The 5495-nt window shown below is 48.4% G+C and overlaps 1 pseudogene; it reads right to left on the reverse strand.

Moving 5' to 3' along the window:
• Positions 1 to 229: 229 nt before the first annotated feature.
• LOC130041572 (ankyrin repeat domain-containing protein 13D-like) lies at positions 230 to 2132 on the reverse strand (annotated as a pseudogene).
• Positions 2133 to 5495: the final 3363 nt, after the last annotated feature.

Below are 5495 nucleotides of genomic sequence, written 5' to 3' on the forward strand. Positions count from 1 at the left end.
GAGTAGCACACCACATTAGATGGGGTTTAAAGTAGAGGGCAACCAATCTTAGGGGACAAATCTATTTAGCTGTCTGTCTATCTATCTCTCTGTCTATCTATCTATCTATCTACATAAGGCTCAACCTTGAACATGTTGCTGATCTCATAGAAGGGCTTAATGGCTCCTGGGTAAAAACAATTGTAACACACTTTCCTCTAAGAAAACCTTTTTTTTTTTTTCCTGAAGGTCTCTTTATTTCCATCTTCGTCTTCACCGCAAGCCCGTCCTGGGCTCCAGGCCCCAGATTCCACCGCAGTTTATAAATAAATAAGTTACAAAGGCAGGTGGGAGTTACTGGACGGCCTTCCCCAGGGGCGCTGCTCAGTGCTCAGTGCTCTGTGAGCGACAACCACAAGATTCGCTCTAAGTCCTCCTCTTCCTGCTGCCCCCACTGCTCCCGCTCCTTTTGCTCCCGAGAAGACAACTCCAGGGCCAAGCGAAGCTGCTCCTCAAAGCTTGGGTGGGCCGGGGCCGGGGGCGTCCTCTGTGGGGACCCCGGAGCTCTGGGCTCTGTGGACATTCGCAGGCTTTCCTGGAGGGCCCGCTCCAGCTGCAGCTGCTCCTCGTACGCTGCAGGTCGTGTCGCAGGGTGGGTGCCGGGCCGGGTGTTGGTCAGCGCCTCCCAGATTGTTACCTGCTCGGCCTCCGTGCCCGCCTCGAGCAGGCTCTGCTGGATGGCGAACTGCAGCAGGTCGTCGTCCTCATCTCGTAGAGGCTCACTGCGCCTAGCGCCCAGCACTCTGTACCCCTCGGGCACCTCGAACACTGCGGGGTCCACCTCGCAGGGGAACAGGCTCCCCACGCCTCTGGGTGCAGAGCCGGCCAGCGTGCACACGGACCTCAGCCGCTTGTCGCAGCCGCACAGGTTGCTGAAGGTGATGCGCGTGTTGAGCACGTGGAAAAGGGGAATCTCGATCTTGACTGGGAAGCCGGATGGGAGGCGCAGCGTGATGAAGTCGCTTGGCAAAGTGGGCATTGCTGATGACCATAAGGTCGATAACGGGCGTCACCTGGTCCCCCAGGGAGAGCCGGAGCTCCTCATTCAGCCACAGCGTGGCCTTGAACCTCTGCACTTTGCGGGACATCTCGATGGAGCGGCCAATGTTGCGTGACTCCAGGCTGAAGTTGCGGTCAAAGTATTCGTCCGGGGAAATGGCCGTGGGGTTGGTGGGGCTGGCTGCCTGCTGCACGGAAGCCCCATAGTGGGAGGAATGCTGCTGGTCGATGCCGAAGAAGGACTGGAACGGAGTCTTGCCCACTTTGCTCGTCGACTTGTCCTAGTCAGAGAGGTGCTCCGTGCACGTGCGTGTCACCAGTTCCACGTTGGTGGCACTGTAGACCTTGGCCTCATAGCCGCTAACGGTTTCCATCTTCTCCGACCGCCAGCCCCAGTTACCACATTTGTTCCTCTCGAAGGCCACGTGGCGGGTGTCCAGGTGGGTGGAGACGATGGGCGAAGTCAGGCGGCTGGCCACGTGCTCCTCGCTGGGCCTCATGGCGTCCAGCAGCACCTCAGGCTCATGCAGCGCCAGCGCCAGCGTCTCCGTGTGCACCACCTGGCGGTCATGGTCCACCTCCATCACCAGGGTGCCCTCCTCCTGCCCCTTGAAGATGAAGCTCCTGCGGCCCCGCTGCCACGTCATGTGCTCGAAGCCCAGGAGGCTGGTGTCCACCTGCAGGCTCTTCCGCCACGCTTCCACACCCAGTGCCAGTCGTTTGGGCACATCTTGGACACCAGGGGCACCCAGCTGGTAAACTCCCACTTCATCTCCACGTAGAAATCGGGAGCCTGGCAGAGCTTGTTAAGCAGCTCAGGGATGCCCGCGAGCCGCTGCATGGCCCTCTGGTAGTCCCGGTACTGAAGCACCAGCTGCACCATCTAGGGGGTTCCCCGTGCCGACCGCCTCCTGCAGGACTGCCCTGCCCTGGCAGCTCTCCTTGCCCACGTTGGCATTGTGTCGAAGCAGGACCTGCACTAACTCCAGGTCCCCCAGGGACATGGCCAACTCCAGGGGAGTGCGGTCCCAGGGGTCCTCCTGCTCAATGTGGTGCTGGCGGCTGTGCAGCGCGGCCTCGAGTTCGCAGTGCTGGTTCGCCCAGACCAGCCGGTGCAGCTGGAAGGCGGGGCCCGGGCCTGCCGCATCCCGGGAGGGCGGGCGGGCACAGCTGTGGCGCCCCGGCCCCCTTGGGATTCAGCTTGCCTGCTGCCTCCTTGCCTGGCGTCCGTGCCGCACTCGGGAGGCGCCCCCCGCAGCCCCGCGGCCCCCTTGGCGGCAGAAGAAAACTTTTTTGGACCATTTTTAGCAGATTGTTCATACAAGCAATACAAAATAAATTACTGATTTGCGGGCAGCGTTTGGGGTTCGAGATGGAAACATTAGAAATATGGTAGTGGAAAGGTGTTATTGTGGATTTGGTGTTTGAATATTAAATGTAATAAGTTTATTGTGAACAACTTCATAAAAATAAAATAAAATTTGAGAAAAAGACTGAGGTAGGGAGTGAGTAGGCAGAAATTGATTAGTCAGAACAGAAGCATTATGCGTCTTATAATCAAGGAAGTTATTATAGGAATTAGGTAATCTATAATTGATATATTGAGCATATCAGAATCTGGAAGAGCCGCAGAAACAGAAGAGAAATGAATCACTGAGTCTTCTCAAGGGCTAAGCATGTGGTGTCACAAAAATGGAACTATGAAGTGAAAGGTTAATGGCAAACTATTGCTTCAAGTGGGTCTTCGGTCAAATGTCTGATCCTGGGATGAACAATGTTAGCATTTGAGAAGAGTTGAAAGAGAGTGAAGGACGATGAAATAGATCTTCTGGTTGCTTCTGCATCTGTTTCTCTTGTCTATCCACATGATCTTCAGAGAGTAATGCTCATTGTTTTACTTCCTCCTTTCATCTCTCTTGAGTTTACCTACTTCAGAACTGACAGAGAGAGGAAATCTGGTAGATATAGTTTAGTTTGAGTAGTGCAATGTTCAGCAACGGGATGACGAAGGTCAATCTCTTTAGGTGCTCCACTTAAATGGATGTGAAAGCCTAGGTTAACCAGAATGCTAGTTTAGCCTACCATACACCATATTTCATTTCTGAACTTCCCTTCCTATTCAGTGCTTCATCATTAAATTACACTGTTCTATAATTTTTTAGCCCTTGGAGGTCAAAAAATGATAAAGCAATAGGCTGAAGAATTATATAATGATTAATTTGTTAGTAGCAACCCCCACCTCCCAAAAGAATAGCTGAAACAAATGAATTTATTTTTGCATGTATAAGAAATATACATAAAGTCTGTCATGCACTAGTGCACAGGATCAGTCAGGTTGCATAGGACTCAGGTACTTTCACGCTTTCTGTTTTCTGTTCTCTGCAATTCTGTGTGTGTGTGTGTGTGTGTGTGTGTGTGTGTGTCTTCTGGTTGCAAGATGTTTGCCTCAGCTTCAGAGATTGCATCAGTTTAAGACAAGAAAAAGCAGGAAAAAGTGATTAAGCTTTCTCTCTCTCTCTCTCTCTCTCTCAACATTTTTAGGCCACCCCCTAAAAATGAATGGTGCTCAACGACTGTTCCCAACTCTGTGCTTGGGAGTGGCTCCTGGAGATGCACGGGAAAACTTGGTACTGGTGATTAAACCCACCCTCCCACAAACTCAGTACATACTTAGCCTATTGCACCATTTCTCTGGTCTGCTTTCTCTTTGTATTATGAAAATTTTCTTAGAAGTTCACTTTCAGATTTGTCCTTTTATCATATTTGGCACAACAGTGTTTCTTTTCTTTTTAAAATTAAATTGAAACAAATAGGCAGCATGGTTTGCAATACGTGAAAAACAATAGTTTTATTGAAAGAAATTTACAGATATGTGAGGGGGGAGAGAGGAAGGGAAGAGGAGAGAGAGAGGGAGAGCTCTTTGGAAGGGAATATAGGAATATAGCCATCAAACTGTCACTGATACAGTTTCATGCAGAATACAGTCTGTACCAGGCCCTTCCCAGAGTGTCCACTTTCTGCTTACCGTTGTCCCATTGTCTCTTCCTCATCCTAATCACTAAGCTCCCACCCTTTCCCTGTGGTCAATTTCCACCAGAGACCAATTTTTAGTTTCTGTTGCTTTGGGGTGTTTATTACCCTCCTACTATCAGATCAGTGGAAAAGGCATTACCATGACTGTTTCAAATTGATCATCATTCAATTTCCAATGAAGGAAGCCTGACTTCCCTGATGTTTGCCTGAAAACAAAATTGATGTCCTGGTTACACATAGGGAAGAAATGATAGTGGTGAATGGGGGTGGTGTATGGGTGGTAGCCCAACAATGCTGTTGGCCACAGGCGGCTCTACCATAGGGTATGACCTGTTGAGTAAGAAAGTTCTGGGGACAAGAATAAGATTTTGTTATCATTTGCTTTTGAGCTATACCTGGGGGTTCTCAGGGGAACATTTGGTTCCAGTGATTTCCTGCTGGTGTGAAGAGGAAAGGGACCTTCTATCTGTAGGGTGTGCTGTGCTGGGAGGGGCCCTGTTGTTCTTAGTGGAAGTTGAGTCTAGGGAAATAGTATCTGAAGGTCCTGGAGAAATATGCACCTGGTATTAAGAAAATGAGACCCAAAATAAACTGGCAATTCACTCATGGTATCCTTTAAACTGAAAGAGATCACCAATTAGGCCATCTTTTACTAATATATATATATACATATATATATATATACACACACACACATATATATGTATATATGGGGCTGGAGCAATAGCACAGCGGTAGGGCGTTCGCCTTACAAGTGGCCAACATGGCCGACCTGAGTTCGATTCCTCCACCCCTCTCGGAGAGCCTGGCAAGCTACCGAGAGTATCTCGCCTGCATGGCAGAGCCTGGCAAGCTACCCATGACGTATTCGATATGCCAAACACAGTAACAACAAAGTCTCCAATGGAGACGTTACTGGGCCTGCTCGAGCAAATCGATGAACAACGGGAGGACCGTGCCATGACCATGCCATGTATATATGTAAATATATATAAAATATAAACATAATATATAAATATATAAGTGAATTCTATATAAGTAAATATATGTAAAAATATAAGCAAGTATAAATATATATATAAGTAAATATATATTACATATAGTAAATATATATGTGTTATATATAAGTAAATATTTGTATAAATATATATGTAGAGAGAGGAGAGAAGAGAGAGTCACGATGAGATGTATAGCTACAAAGTTGTTGATGATTGGGTTTCAATCATACAATATTCCAACACCCATCCCTTTACCAGTGTGTGTTTCTTACCACTGTTCTTACTATTAGTGTCCCCAGTTTCCCTCCTGCCTGCCTTGGTGGATGACACTTCTCTTTCTCTCTCTTTTCTTTTAGACACTATGCTTACCATAATATTAAAATATTTTGGTAATCCTTCTTATGTAAGTCTCTTCCATAAAGAAAT

This window comes from Sorex fumeus, unplaced genomic scaffold (genome assembly GCF_029834395.1).
Source record: "Sorex fumeus unplaced genomic scaffold, SorFum_2.1 ptg000098l, whole genome shotgun sequence".
Lineage (NCBI taxonomy): Eukaryota > Metazoa > Chordata > Mammalia > Eulipotyphla > Soricidae > Sorex > Sorex fumeus.